Genomic DNA, 17,342 nt, shown 5'->3' on the forward strand with positions numbered 1-17,342 from the left:
GGGACATGGTGTGAAAAAACATCGAGTGAACAAAACCAAATCACCTTCAAACTTCCAACAAAAACAGAAGAAAAGAACAGCAGCTGGAGCAAAATTACAAAAACAGAGCAAACAAGAGACCGAAAGATTTTTATTCCTGGCCCCAAGATTATTTTCATCACCAAATAACACCACTACAATTTTCTTTTCGTTCTACAATAAGCCAGACTCAATATATACTACTGTGGGCACGTTATTCCTTCGTTGGTGAGGAGCAGGAGGAGGAGGAGGAGGAGGAGGAGGAAAATAGTTGGGTTACCTAGAAATTAATTTCAGTCGGTCTTTCCAAAGAAAAGATATTCTTTTGGTAATTCAAAGGTTCTTGTGAAGTAAAATTGCCGGATTTTCCGTACACGATCATGTAGTGATTTTCAAAGATTTTCAGTAAAATATCATGTAGGGGAAATGTAATTATTTTCAATAAAATATCATTTAGAAATCTGAATTTTCATCACAATACAATTTAGTGAAATTTCAATATTTTCAGTACAAAAATCTTTTAGCGAAATGAAAGCGTTTCAAACAAAATATCAAATAAGAGTTATGAGTCTTTAGTAACCTCTTATGTAGTGATATTTAAAGGTTTTCCAAAAGCTTTTTAGTGGAATTTGAGGGTTTTCTGTAAAATGACAGTAAGAGGGAAATATGACTTCCAGTATAAAATCATTTGTGGAGAAATCTACCAGAAATTTATCTCATTTATGATTAAATAGGTGTACTGCTTGTTGTGTGATGGTTGAGATGCATTGTGGACGCAGTTCCATATGTTACAGGCATTGAGAAGGCCCAGATTATCACAAAGAACTGGGAGGGGCAGTAAAGCATCCAACTCCCAGCTTATGATTATGATGGAACCAAAAGGCAAAGATCTGACACACTTCTCAGTTCCAGAGATCCTTTATTCCTCGATCCGTTGGACTGTGGAACAGTCTCCCTGAAGATGTCGTGCAATTGGAACTCCAAAAGTTCAAGCGAAGATGCAATGCATTACTACCCTAATGCTATTTTCCTTCCATTTTAATATAATTTTATCTTATTTATTAATTTATAACTTAATTTTTGGAAGCTTGAATTTCAAGTCAATGCCCCCGTGAACTTGTTCCATATGAATTAGGGTAGTCTTCTGAAAAAGATAATAATAACTGGTGCTACTGAGCTTCATTGCCTTAAGTTTAATACAATAAGGAATATTGTGAAAGTTTTCAACGTATTTGAAGTTGCGTAGCATCCCCTCAAGTCAATTCACCAGGTCAAAGTTATTTTGGTGTGGTCTAATCTGGTTTGAAATTGCCGTCAGTATCCATGACGACAACTTACGGCGGCTTGCAATGATTCTGTCAATGTGAGTAGACCTTGTTAGATAGTCTCAGATGAAGACTTCCAGGTCTTTTACTTGATTCTTTGTTGTACTGGCTTTTCCATCAGTATGGAGGTAAAGCTCGAAATACCGAGATTTCTTACCAAATTTTATGCATCTGAATTTGTCACTATTAAAAGATGTTCTGTTTTTCATGGCTAGGGGCAGACTTTCTAGTTAATTCTCAAACTTGAGAGAGAGAGAGAGAGAGAGAGAGAGAGAGAGAGAGAGAGAGAGAGAGAGAGAGAGAGAGAGAGAGAGAGAGAGAGGTGATGTATGGGATGTAACATCCATGAATTATTTAATATTTCAAAAATAAAGCATTTATCAACGTAAAACACATAACCGAGTGTTAACGAACTGCAGTAAAAATGTCAACATGTTCTGTTTCATATTTCAACTATATAAAACTGTTAAAACGCAGCATTCAGACTGATGACACCATATTTCTAACCACTCAGTCCTAGTTATGTATCATGAAAATTAAAATGACAAACACCATTATTATTTATGAATATTTAATTTTCATTCTCTTATTATGCAGAAGTTAACTGCACATAGTGATTCATATACCACCTAATTGCTCATGCAATTTACGATACCCAAATATTAAAGAAGAAAAAAGGAACCATGGGATTAATTAATGAGAAAATAACAAGACTCCATATACGTATGAGAAACCTGTTATTTGTTTTAAATATAACAGCTTCCATTTCGTCTACGACTGTACAATACCAGTGAGAGTAAATGCAAAAAGACTTGTCCATTAAATAGTCGAAATAGGTCTTACCGTATCTTGTCTCCCTAAAACGTTTCAGGGTACGAAGACACGTCAACTTTGTTTTCTTGAAAACCAACCTTACTCAGGTGTTGTTTTCTTCGATTCAGCTTGGCATTTATCAAACACAAAAATCCAAAGAATACTGACCTTTCATTTTCGCATCAAGTGATGAGAGTCTTTTCAAAATTACTTTAATAACTGGGAGAACTCAAGCTTCTAGGCCGAGCTATCGGAAATGATAATAATGAATAAATCATAGATGCTATTTTCCTATTTACTAGATGGTAAAAAAGAAATTAGCATCTGGAGTCGATAAAAATGTTGCTCAACACATTTTATGTCGATATGTCCTGTATTATCACTGCTCAAAATAGTCGATATAAAAAAAATAGAACAACTTATGCTGCAAGAACAGAGAGAGAGAGAGAGAGAGAGAGAGAGAGAGAGAGAGAGAGAGAGAGAGAGAGAGTCCTATCTTGCAAAAGCAGGAGCAACAGGGACGCCCTTGACGTGCACTCGAAAGACTGGAATATCCAATACGAAACACAAGACATCGACATCACTCTTCCCTGCGAGCTATGCGGGAAACTGATCTTGACAAAAAACCCGCCGAAATCTGCAAATCGTTTGAGAATTCATGCATTTGAGAAAGACACTGTCAATCTATTATCCCACAGCAACAACAGAAATGACCTCATTTATATTACGTAAGCCGTGTGCAATAAATACAATGGCTGATTTTACATTGCATAAATTGTAAAAAGACTGACCTCATAATAAATTTATAGGAACAAATTTGTACAGCGTACGAATTAAAGTGACTCGATAAGATATACCCAGTAAAAACCTCTATATTTATATGACATGCCCAATAAAAGAGAATTGGATTCATATCACAGAATACCAATGGTTGTAATCATGTTTAACAGACATATATAAAATATCTAAGTTTACTTTTTGTCGTAGAGGAACGTTAAAATTCTTGACATGAGAAGCCCTTTGGAATTGAAATGAAATATGAATGGCCTTAATAAATCACAGGATGTGCGGAAATTGAAATTAGGTTGAACGGGATTTAATAAATGCAGAAATAACAGCCCATAAAGCACTTAAATATATGATTGCAAAGGGAGCCATAAAGCACTTTAAATATATGAGTGCAAAGGTAACCATAAAGCACTTAAAATATATGAGTGCAAAGGTAACCATAAAGCACTTAAAATATATGAGTGCAGAGGTAACCATAAAGCACTTTAAACATATGAGTGCAAAGGTAACCATAAAACACTTTAAATATATGAGTGCGAAGGTAACCATAAAGCACTTTAAATGTATGAGTGCAAAGGTAACCATAAAGCACTTTAAATATATGAGTGCAAAGGTAAAACAAAATATATAATAACCTCTTTTACACTATAGGTCTCACTGTCAGTTAAATACCGAAAATAACTTGGATCAGGTCACAGATTGGATTGGTAACCACCAACAAAAGAAAGTCACGCGTCGTTGATACATGAGCTTTAGCCAGGATAGTGGCATGGAGCTATCAATCTGCTCTGTTGAAAACTTGCGAGAGAACTTGGGAGCCTCGTGTGACAGGCAACAGATCACAATGAAGACCGAGATGCCAACAGAATGAGCGAATCCTAAGCTCCTTTCAAGAAAGCACTTCAAAGACCTGAGCAGTGCATCAGAAGAGTGAGAATGATGATAATTAGAATATACATAATGATCTCATCTGATTCCACAATATGGTAACTGACGTTGAACTTGATTCTTGGATTTCTCATAGAAGAGAGAGAGAGAGAGAGAGAGAGAGAGAGAGAGAGAGAGAGAGAGAGAGAGAGAGAGAGAGAGAGAGAGAGAGTTTTAATTTAGAAGGTCCCGCATTTCAGTTTGGGGACACTTAATATTGATATTCTCTTGTCCTTCCGACTGCTATTTCAAATGTCCTCCTGTCAGTACTTACGAAGTAAGTAGTCAGCATAGATGAATTTATCATTGACATGTTTTCTTGCCAATTCCGGAACTGCAAAAATTCAATTTAAATGCCTTGATATTTATTTTTTTTATGGGGCTCTTAGTTACTAAAACAATCTCTTCGCTTTAAGACAAACTATACTATGTATACGAGCAACTTCCATCTTTCAAGACTTCATGCTGGTTTTAACATCCGCCCTAACATTCAGAACCTCATCAGACTACTATCAGTCACGTCACCATCCTTCAAATGAGGATACAGTACTTCCATTTCTGTTTTTGTTACATCAGCATCCATGTCATAAGAAGATGCTAAGAGGGATAATCAGTTGTCATGGTTACATATCACAGCTAAAAATAACACAATCGCTAAGAGGGATAATCAGTTGTCATGGTTACATATCACAGCTAAAAATAACACAATCGTCACAAAAAACTATCCCAATTCTAACAAAAGGAGACAACTTATAATAATATCACCACAACATATTATACTACATCATTCCATACGGCTCAATAACAAACTTCCTCTCTTTCATTTGCTTGTGCTTAATCCGTTTCTGTGTCGGCTTGAAAAAAAGATTTACACGATCTCCCGTCACTCTAACAAATCGGCATCATTAACTAACCTGCCAAAGAATTCAATATCTTTCTATGTTCTTTTGCCTCACTGCCATGAAATTCTTTTAAAAGGGATCATTATTACACTATGCTTGATAACACGACAGGAGGGCATTAATTACAGACGTTTTTAGGAATTACCTTCATCTTTTAATCACATGGCTTCAAATCCCATTTTATAAGAATTTTGTTTTCGTTTCATTAAAAGGATTTTATCTCTCTTCTGAGTAACTCTGACATTCACGTACAAGAAATAAATCTTCCTTTCACCTTCTACAAGAATTAAATTACCATCCCTGTAATTGGAAATGTCATTAATTTACTTCATTGGGCTTCAGCAATGTCCTGCAGCATCCCTTTAAAATGGCATTTATCTTAATTGAGTATCTCTCCGCAGTAATACGTAACTTCCTCTTCAGAAGGATATTCACTTCTTTATAACTTCAAGCACCATAGCCTTATCTATCCTATTATTATCATTATTAAAACAGTTTAGCATGGATACTTAGTGTCCATCCTATTAAAATGGTTTTTTCATTACATCGTCACATTTGCCTCATCAGGTAGTATTTTAATATTAACATTTCCATTTTTTTATCCAGAGAAAAATATATGTCAAATTTAATCATAAATCCTATTCCATCTGCAACTGGCTGCCACCGCCTTTACAAAACATCAATTTTCTTCCTTTACCTTCCACAAGAAAAACAGGGATCTTCTTTAGTCACCAAAGGGACGCTAACCCCCTGCCATCTCCTACACAAGAATTATGGACACCGCTTTCAAAAGTTTTCCGGTGGACTTTATAACACTCCTCAAAAGGGACCTTTAAAGCAAAGCGTTGAATTGCCAGCACATTCGAGCTGCGTTCCGCCAGTATCAGTGTTTCCACGGAAGTATGATAGACACTAAAATTATGGAACGTCTCGCGGAAAGTGAAACCATTTACCGGAATTCTGACCACTGATGAAACCTAATTATAATGAACGATAAATTACACTATCGACCAAGGAGAGAGAGAGAGAGATACAAAATTATGCAGGAATACGAAGTGCCTCGACATTTCCTACTTCACTGCAATAATTAAACAAACAACGAACCCAACAATTCGGTTAAAAAAGAGCAATCCAGACTGACAGGCAGCACCGACATGCACAGCTGAAAAGGGTCCGTGCGGACCGTGGGAAGAGAGCTAATACACTCGATGCGATCCCAATCCTAAAGTCCTTAGAGTTCCCCCAAAAGCTGGTGTAAAATATCCACAGGAAAAAAGTAGTATCAACTTTAAGTTCCCCAGATTCGACGAAGACCCGAGACTTAAGGGTGACTTTGAGCAAGAAGTTTGGGGGAGGAAAGTTGCTATTCTCCTGCCTTCCGCACTGTCACATGACTTGCTCAACAAAGCAATCGATGTGCCTCCTTCCCTCAAATATATTATTCTCTTCATTCATTATAAATAAGTACACTTTTTTAATAAACACCATTTCGTCTACACCCGAGTGCCTAAAAAAGACTGAAGCAAACTTCCAACGTTTAATAATAACTATAAAATAGATTCTAACTGTAATATTCACATCATGTAATTATATGTACATATACACACACACTGTATATATATATATATATATATATATATATATATATATATATATATATATATATATATATATACATATACAGACAGATAGATAAATAGATAGACAGACAGACATATACAGATATGAGGTCTTTGTGAATTACTATTAAATATACTAATATCAATCGAACGCAATATTTATCCACATATGAATATAAAACTAGCCGTCGTCCAGCACGGGGCAAGCCTCTCTCATCCCAGGTGCCAACATAAGGAACTGAACGTTCTTATATTACCATCCTCTCTGATGGCATATTTACATAAACCAAAAAAAACAACAGGGATAGTTTATTACAAATTTCAAGAATGATGACGATAAAAATAAGTATTTAAAAATCTAAGATAAAAAAACAAGTGAATGTCATTTGCGTCCAATCAACATCACTGAGAGAGAGAGAGAGAGAGAGAGAGAGAGAGAGAGAGAGAGAGAGAGATTTATTAGCTTAACCGGGGAGAGGGGGGGAGAGGAAGGTTTACACCCTAGAGTGCAATGATGAAAAGGGTGTCACTTATACTGTGTTTGGAGGATGGTAACATGATGTATGATACGTAAACTAGTGTACCTGAGGTTACTTACATTTTGTACCGATGATAAAGGAATAATGTCTAAAACAAAATAATTTGCATGGAAAGCTTCACATATAGTATACTAATGAAAAATTCATTGCTCGTCTCGATATAGATTAGTCTTGGAATAAACATCCAAAAAAGACGAATATAAAATGGAGTTCGGAAAAGCTATTCTCCCTTTAATAAAAGCGCTTTCAACAAACAACGATCTTCATTCATAAAACACAGCCAACTAAAAGCCGGGTCCCAACGTGAACAGCAAGCTTGAAGGATTACAAAAACTATCAGTAAATGTCTTTATAGATTATAGCAACATAAACATATAAAATCAAACAAAACAGTAATCTCACGTAAATGTGTGCATAAATGAATATGCGCAAGCGCACACACACAAACATAATATATATATTTTATATATATACGCACATATATATACACATACATACATATCATACATTCACACTTCAACGTAAATATAAGCGCACGCGCACACGTACGAGAATTCATCTACAACAATGAATTGGGAATTATATACTGTTCGTCCAATGCTATCGCTGTTTCGTGTATCAAAACAACGATTCATTCTGACGTTTTGCTTCGGAAATGCATCAACAACCCAAACGCTCTGAGCACTGGCGCTATCGATCTTAAGGAAAAAACAAACAGAGACAATAAACGAACAAGACAAGAGAGAGAGAGAGAGAGAGAGAGAGAGAGAGAGAGAGAGAGAGAGAGAGAGTAGTAACAAATAGGACAATAAGCGAACACATGTAAGAGAGAGAGAGAGAGAGAGAGAGAGAGAGAGATAAAACATACTAAACAAAATGAATGAGAACACTGAACTTTCGTCTACCACTCATAAAGGCAAAGAGAGTCATGGGTGTTTGAATGCCAAGGTGCTGTCGTTTTCTAGCAAGAAATGAATCCCAAACAAAGGGCCATTTGGGGCTCTGTCCTATTAATACACTTAAAACCTTCGCCTAAACATGTTTATATTTCCTTTCGTCACTTTACTGATATATCTAATTGGTTCTATATTAATATAACTTCTCACTTCTTATGTTATCTTCTTTTTTCATATATGTAGTGACTGTTCTTTTAGAGCTTGCTTATTATAAGATGCACACACAAGTGTAAATGTAAGCGTGTGTTTGTGCGTGTATAAATATGTATATGTATATATACATACATACATATATATATATATATATATATATATATATATATATATATATATATATATATATATATATATATATATATATATATATATATATATATAAGGCAACGTAAACAGTGGAACGAAGAGTGGACTTGGCGTAAAGGAAACTGGGAATGTTCGACGGAATGGGTAAAAAGGGAAGGACGATGACCTATGACTTGTAATGAAATCAGTTCTTCATCCAGCCAGATGTAAGGTTTCCTACGACTCAAGGGAGATCGACAAGAAATCAGATTATCCAGCTGAGAACAACTACAACGACCGGGAATAGGACAAGGATGAAACCGTATTGTCACTTGACAATAAAATAAGCAAAGGTAGATAGGCTGGGGAATGTTCGTCAATCTGAAGAGAGTGGTTATAAATGGCACATAAAATAGGAATAGATCGGTGAAATAAAAATGACTGGTGCAACGTGAATGAGTGTTGCCTAACCTAGAAGGAAGCTACATACCAATGTCTTGTAAACCAGATTTTAGGCATGAAGGAAAAAAACCAGAGGCAGAATTCCAAAATCTGAGAGTCACGAGTCTCTGGCAAGCCCCTTTAGAACAGATATTGACAAGGTAATACATAATTTATATTACATATCTATCTTTATATATATAATATATATATATATATATATATATATATATATATATATATATATATATATATATATATATATATATATATATATATATATATAAATATATATATATATGTGTGTGTGTGTGTGTGTGTATAAATATAGATATGTGTGTATTTATGTGTGTGCGCTAAATATACCTTCATTCCATTCTTAAAAATTATAAAATAAAGAATTAAGTTCTTATACGGTTTTCTTAAGCACATGTGAGAATAACAAACTGTATCAACAGCTGAAGGATGGCTGGGTGATTTAAGCAGGAGTAATAAACCTCTGCCCGTCAGAAATGGAAAGAACTTTAAAAATCGATGTTACCAAGAGTGCTGAAGTATTAATGGACCATACTACAAACCTTTCATCGAAAAGGGATCATCTCTGTTACATATTAGGGCCGGAGAACTTTTTGACACTAGAGCTATCAAAAGAGGCACAATCAACTTCACTGAAGGGAGAGAGAAAGGTCTACATACACACTCCATTATTAAAAACTCTTCATACTCTGACTGTAAGGGGTCAACGCCCAACTACACCAACTTCAGCAGTTCCTATATATAATATCCAGGTCACATATAATCTTTCTTTCAGTGGTTCATAGGATATTGTAAGTTTAATCAGATAGTCTCTCAGCTTACTATTTTTAGCATGAAGGCCCTAAAATGCTGGTTTCCTCTGGTATGAAACGAAGAATAATCTTTCTAGTAATGTTATGCAAATCTGTGGACATGATTGTTTCAGCTCTTTGTCGCTACTTCCGCTTCATTATGTCAATTCAATTCATATTCGATTTTATTTCTCCCGCTTCCTTCAGTTCTTCAATACTTTGTTACTTAACATGATAGCTGTGTGGTATCAACAATGGCTATTCAGCTTGTTCAATGCACACGAGCAAAAACAACAAATAATAAGACCAACTTAAAGATAAGAGGGTTACGGGAAGTGGGTACTACAGCCTAATGCGACGATCCTATAGCACATTAGTTTTCTATATATCCATTTTCACCTTTATTATCGGTGGTATGAAGATCTTGGGGTCTTGAGAGGCTAAAATTTACCATGGCTTCTAAATATGCTACAGACCAGTAAAACTTCGATCAGATCTTTGAAGGGAAGAAATGTTGTCAGTGCTATTTCAAATTAAATTTATTTTCAGTTTCCCGAAAACATACTTTATTCTATTCTGTCACCCCTTGCAACGAGTTAAACTTCCAATTTACGTCGAGAGGCCATTTTTCAGAGAGAGAGAGAGAGAGAGAGAGAGAGAGAGAGAGAGAGAGAGAGAGAGAGAGAGAGAATCCCATTACGTTGAAACTTCTACCATTCTACCGCGAGAAAAAGGGAGAGAGAAAAATCCCGGCATTAATCTTTGGTCAGCATAACAATTCATTTCAAATTTCCATCTAAATAAAAAAAAATAACAAATTCAATTTCACATACTCACGACTCAGAATATACAATATTCATGCAAGCCAGGTTGGGAACGTGAAATGTGCATTGTAGTCATACAGTGAAAAACGTACATTAGAAAACTGTATACTTCAGAAATCTGTACATATTTGACAATTCAGGAGAACTGCGAATATTTCATAAACCTATAAATACATATACCGTATATATATATATATATATATATATATATATATATATATATATATATATATATATATATATAATGTATTTATGTATGTACATATATAATTAATTTCACAGGACTATATGATCCACAAAACAATGTACAATAAACAAAACTATCTGAGAACCTAAAGCATATGCACAACCCAATGAAAGCGGACACTTCACAAGAAATATCTTCCTTGAAATGTGTGAAATAAAAATGAATTCACATTCCTGCCATTATCAATAAGTACTTATACGCACACACACACCAGCCTGCTCTCTCTCTCTCTCTCTCTCTCTCTCTCTCTCTCTCTTGCGCGCACACACACACACACGCAAAATTTTAAATATTTCAAATTTCCATACCAATATTCGATAGCTTAGGTACAATGAGCTTCCCCACACATTATTGAAATAGTTCACGCTTTCGAATAGTTTATGTTACAAATGAACGTCCCAAATATAATTTAGAAAGTATGCAGCGGTGCACCTGACATAAATGCAAAGCTCTACAGAAGCTTCGTTTATTATTTTCATGTTTGTACTCGTTGTTTTCTTTCCTACCAAAGGGTCTTTTATTCCGCGAGCATATTTTCTGGCACCTTTCAGCACCTCGACGTCAAAACTTCGCACACAGAAACCCATCATTTTCATATATATGGAGCGCATATACTGGCCATTTATTACAAAGATCAGCATGAAATTTCCTTTATTCAAACGAGAAAAAATGTGCTCGAGTAACATACCTTAAGGAAATATCATGCACCAAGAGTAAATAACCAGAACAATTTTTAAAAAACTTTTCATTTAAAAAGCAAATGTAATTTTTTACTTAAAGAAAAAAAGCTTTTAAAGATCGTTCTTATTTTCCTTACGGAAAGCACCAAAAGCAAATAATTAAAAAAATAAAAAAAAAACCCATTTCATTTAAGAAATAAAACACTCTTTTTTTATTTGAACACGAAAGCTTTTAAAGACCGATTTTTATACGGGACAAAAATAAAAATGTTAAAACCGGTTCTCATGGAAACAGTGACAAATGAACGAAAATAAAACATAGCCAGCCATCAGAGGGAGGATTCTGTCGCTTTACCCGAGTTATTTCCCAGCCATAAAACACGTGGGATTCCACCCTTGCCTAACCTAAATCCGAAAGAAACTGTAATTGGCTTGCAATAAGCCTCCCCGGGATGAGGCAATGCAAATACAACAATAAGACTGGTAAAAGTGAATAGCTATGAATAGATTAGATAAAACAGAATGGCTATGCATAGATTAAATAAAACAGAATGACTAGGAATAGATTAATTAATTAAAGCTGAATTGCTACGAACAGATTAATGACAACATAATTGCTACGAACAGATTAATTAAAACGGGAAGCTATAAGCAGATTAAGTAACACGGAATAGCTACAAACTGATTAACTAAGTAAAACGGTATTGTTACGAACAGATTAAACAATGAAAACATAACTGCTATGAACAGATAAGCAGCGGGAATCATGAAGATGTTTATAGGTAAATAGGGGCATAATTTTCATCAGCATTATCATCATTCAGGGGAAGGCTTCGCGTTCGAGACTTCATCGTTTCCGAGCGAGATACATCTCGCCTGTTTGGTAAACATTGCTCAGCCAGACCGATGGATCACAAGACCTCATCGGGGATTCATCAACCTCCTTGACGGCTTATCAAGAAGAGCGAGAAGAGGAGGAGGAGGCGAAAAAAAACTTGATTTAAAAGGCTAATATAAAATATATCAGGACAAATATTTCCAAGCCTCCTTAGCGATTGAAGTTTCATAACTTTAGGAATTTTCTTCTTTATTTTTTTCCTGAAAAACTTTTTAAGTTTGGGGGAACTCATTTTTGAGAACGTCTGAGAAACGACCAATTGAGAGAGAGGCCTTTTGAAAGCATATTCTTATTTTGACGTCCTCATCAAAGTTTTTCAGCGCTTCTTCAACTCCTAAATACCTCCTCTAATGACGACCCGCTTCTTGTGGCTTCGTGAAATGTCACTCAGATAAGATTCGAAGAATGCGCTTAAAAATATGACTATTTTTATTAAAAGTTATTTTCTAACTGTATGCAATTGATGCGCTCTAACTGAAAATTTGATAAAACTAAGAGCATTTCATTTTTCTGAAAAATAATATCAATTAAAATTTTAGAAAATCATATGAAATAAAAAAATTAAAGACTTGTACTGACGAAGATTGATCTAACTGAATAGGAGCTTTAGTATGTGTGTGTGTGTGTGTGTGAGAGAGAGAGAGAGAGAGAGAGAGAGAGAGAGAGAGAGAGAGAGAGAGAGAGAGAGAGAGAGAGCATTGTATTCTTTGAAACGCTTTGCTCAAGAGTGAAAGGATGAAAAAATAATTAGTAGATAACAGCCAATGTTTTCATTTATCTTTTTCTGGAATTTCCATTATCGTGGCTCAAATTAATTTCTCTATCACGGTTACAAAGACTCATAAAACATTTGTTGTCTATAAATCGGTTTTTTTCTGCTTTTTTTTTTCTCTTTATTGAACATTTTGATGGAAATGAGGTTCCGCTTAAATCTTTTAAAACGTATTTAGGAATCGATTTTCATTCGTTGAATACTTCTCTTGAAATGAGTCATAAGCACAAAATATGTCCTTTCTATTGTTTTTGTTCGAGATATCTTTATTAACAAACAATTTAAGCATCCGGATAAAAAGATTCGGTTAGAATTCGCAATTTCGTCTTTAATTTGTATCTTATATGGTTGCCATATAAGATACGAGTTAAAGGTATATGGAAGATTTTTTTTCTTCATTTTAGAGACAAAAACGGCGTCAAGATTAAGTTTCAATTCTATCAGTATTTGTTACGTAATTAAATTAATACTGAACAGGCGTCGATGACCATAGGTGTTCTGTTGTCAAATTATGAGAGAAAAGAATAATCATTTAAGGACATAAAATCCTGCCACAATGAATTCCAAAGTATATGAATACTTAAAAGAATATTCGTGGATATTAAATGGTAAATTTTTCAACATAATAAACACAACTGAGTCCGCAAGTCTGTTCAATGTTGCTAATTTTATTAGACCATCATTCTGGGGAAAGTCATTCATTTTGTGGCAAAGAGGAAGGGCAGTACCCAGTGATGCTGGTGCGGAAAATTGGATCAACCTCAAAACGAGGGCACAAGAAAGAAACGTCCGGCAGGTCAGTGGAGAATGCCGGACCAGTGAGGATGTGGGTGACGATACTATTAAAAGATTACATGGCGATGATCACACTCATTTTTGAAAAACACATTGATCTAAACTTGTCGAAATCAATCAATCAATCTCTCTCTCTCTCTCTCTCTCTCTCTGCACACGGCTGAAAATATAAAATGTTCATCTGACACAATCACTACTATGGCCAACATTCATATTTTGAAGTATATTTTGGAAATATTGAATACATTCGAATCTTTCCTAAGCTTGCAGCATTTTACTAGGTGACTAAGATATAACCTGAAGATTACAACGAGAGAGAGAGAGAGAGAGAGAGAGAGAGAGAGAGAGAGAGAGAGAAAATGTCCCCCCAACCGTCAACACATGCAGCTGCTAGCAACGATCTCTACCAGATTTGCAATCTACATAACTGAATTTTCTTGTTGCAGGCAATAATGGATCAGTGTGACATTTTTAGTCCTTAAGCAGAATGATCTGCATTTGGCGGCAGCGATTAACACAAGGAACTGAGAGAAAAGGAAACAAGACACTGGCCTAAATCTAATACCCTACCGACCCACTTTGCAGGCAAATATTGGCACAAGGAGTTGACCACAGTGTAAGACTGTCTTGTCAACAAAAATAATAAAAATAAGAAAAATATATGATAAGAAAAGGCAAAGAATCAAAGGGGACAAACCTCAAATAGCAAGTACCATACAAATACCGTCTAAAGAATTTTATATTAGGCCAAAGCAAATATGTTGCAACCATCCGCTCTTCCACTTTCTATAGAAATCATTCATACCTTTAACGCCACGTTTTCTTCTGAATGACATACACCCTTCAAACTGACTTTCGCAAGACATAAAGGATATAAAGGGGAACTCCACGTTGCAATCACCATACGAACAATAAAAAATACAAACAAATGTTCTTCTTTCTTGTCAAGTTGCATTCAAAGGAGACAAAAATAACGCAGTACAAAAGCATCAGTTCCGCCTAAATTAAAGAAATGGCGATTAAGAAAGAAAGAGAAGAAAAGAAAACGAGAGAGAGAGAGAGAGAGAGAGAGAGAGAGAGAGAGAGAGAGAGAGAGAGAGAGAGAGAGAGAGTGTTACAGTTTCTCTGAGTAGTTTCCAACTTCAATCTAGTCTTTCATAAACGACAAAGGCGAAAAGGGCGACGATGAATACGGATACGGCTTTGATTAATAACTTCCTAAGAAAAACGAAATAACTGCTCCTCTTTTCATGAAGATGATATTATATATATATATATATATATATATATATATATATATATATATATATATATATATATATATATATATAATATGCACATTGGAGGAATGGAAGCCAATCCAATTCGCACAGGTGCTTGAGGGTTAATATTAGGATAACGGTAGGATGAAGGAAGAGGGGTCACAGAATAAGTAGAGGATAGAAGATAACAAGAGTTTTTGGCAAAAAAATAAATAAATACGGTAAAATAAAGTAAAGATTTGGAGTATTTATAGATGCCAGTGTAGGGAATGTATGAAGGACATGGCATAGAATTCCTGACGTTAAAATAAAAATAAAAGGAAATTTGTTGGTGTTGAGACGAACTGTTTGTGTTTTATATGTTAATATGGTACAAAACGAACTGAAAGGAGTGAGTAATTTTGAGTCTCGCAAAAGTAATTAAAGGTTAGCATAAAGGAAGGAAGTGTTCTTCGAGGTCTGGACGACGAGAAGCTAGTGAAGAGTGTATAATTCAAGAGGTTTTAGGAGAAAAGGTGGGAGACAGACCAAGGCAGGGCTTGATAGGTAAGATGGAGGAGGCAATGATAGGTAAGATGGAGGAGGCAAATGAGAGGAACTGCCCAACATGCAAGACAGCGGGTGCAAGACAGATGCTCAGTGTGTGTGTGTGTGCAGGAAGCTCTGAAATGTACTCAAGACCCTTCTAAGTAGGTGCGCGATGCGGCTAATTTTAAAGTATGAACGTGGCACTGGTCACTGACTCCTCTGTTCTCTGGAGTCACCTATTAGGGAAGTACTGTCTACATACTAAAATGCACTTCCACTGGTAATGGTTGAACAAATACAGCACAACAGTTGCAGTTCTTGTTTAGCCTAGAAGATTGGAAGAAATACTGGATATATATATATATATATATATATATATATATATATATATATATATATATATATATATATATATATATATATATATATATATATATATATATATATATATATATATATATAGATATCTCCAGCTTTCTTTCAACTGAGATGAATTACTTACATAGTATTTGTTGTACAAGAAGCACTGTAAGAGTGATAAATGTGGATTTACACAGAAAGTGTTGTAAAAGGGCACGTGCAAGAAATCATATGGATGAGAGTATTTTGGGACTGACCTAAAAGAATGGTAAAAAGATTGTAAAATTCAGAAGTGTTGGGACGAAAGAAGAGAGGAAGGCCTAAAGAGGATATATAGTCTAAGAGAGCTATTGGAAAGGAGGGGCCTCAACATACAGGAAGCCAGAGTCGGCGCCAAATATAGAGGTGAATGGCGCAGTATGTGTGGGGGGTTTTGGGGTAAGCAGAAGAACCCTCTGTGAAAGTGTAGGAAACGCCTAAAGTTGTGGGAGTTTTCTGCACAGAGGACTCATCTGCGATTCGGTAATTTGAGAGTAAATGTTTCGGTGATTGTTGTCATTTTTTCTTGAAAGCCACCCCACGTTAGGGCAAATGGCTTAAAACTGATAACATACAAAAACACACACACACACTATATATATATATATATATATATATATATATATATATATATATATATATATATATATATATATATATATATATATATATATATATATACTGTATATATGTGTGTGTGTGTTTGTGCAGAATGGAGCTAGCAACCTTACCCCAAATATATCTGTTAAAAAACGGAAGATGCTGATGTAAGCTTAAGGCCCATATACAGTATATCGCAGCCTTAGAATGTTTTCTGTCACGGATACATTTTCAGAGATTCTTAATACAAAATTCAGTAGCAGTCAAGGAAAGTTTACAACTGCGACTTACCATTCGAATACTAACTTACAGAGATGCCCATTAGAGACAAAACTTTTCTATGTGAAATCTAAAAGTCCTATTGTAAATGTATGTCAAGATGAAATCATCGTGGTTTACCTGTCCCTTATTGCATTAGGTTTACAATATACTAGACTTACAATAATTTACAACAACGATTGTCACGAAGCGCTGAACTAATTATGGTTTTATGACATAGAAGCCATTTCCTACCCGGATAACTGCATATCAATGAACTCATCTGCTGTTTCCACACGCGTGTATAAAACTAGTTCTCCAATTCTGATATGCAAAAACAAACATGTGAAGTAAGCATGTGAGTGTTTGTGCACTTTTCCTGAGAAGCTGTTTCCATAAGGCAAAAGTTCACTAGGCCTCGTCAAAAATGATCCTTGAAGCAAGCAAGCAGCTAGTGTAACCAGCATGTTTCTGGGATTAGGTAAGTTCGAATAACGCAGGAATTTGTTTTTTATTTAAACAGTGTATTTCGAAACTTAGAAATATTGCTGAATGATAGTTACTTACAACTGAAAAGTTAATAAATTCTATGTTGTTGATAAAGCTTCTTGCATGCATGGACAGTATATTTCATTAGTCAG

General features: G+C 35.1%; 1 protein-coding gene across 8 annotated transcripts in view; it reads right to left on the bottom strand.

Moving 5' to 3' along the window:
• Dh44 (diuretic hormone 44) overlaps positions 1–17,342 on the bottom strand; it is a 358,705-nt gene that overhangs the window by 63,251 nt on the left and 278,112 nt on the right. The window lies entirely within an intron of this gene.

Source organism: Macrobrachium rosenbergii, chromosome 25, assembly GCF_040412425.1.
Source record: "Macrobrachium rosenbergii isolate ZJJX-2024 chromosome 25, ASM4041242v1, whole genome shotgun sequence".
Lineage (NCBI taxonomy): Eukaryota > Metazoa > Arthropoda > Malacostraca > Decapoda > Palaemonidae > Macrobrachium > Macrobrachium rosenbergii.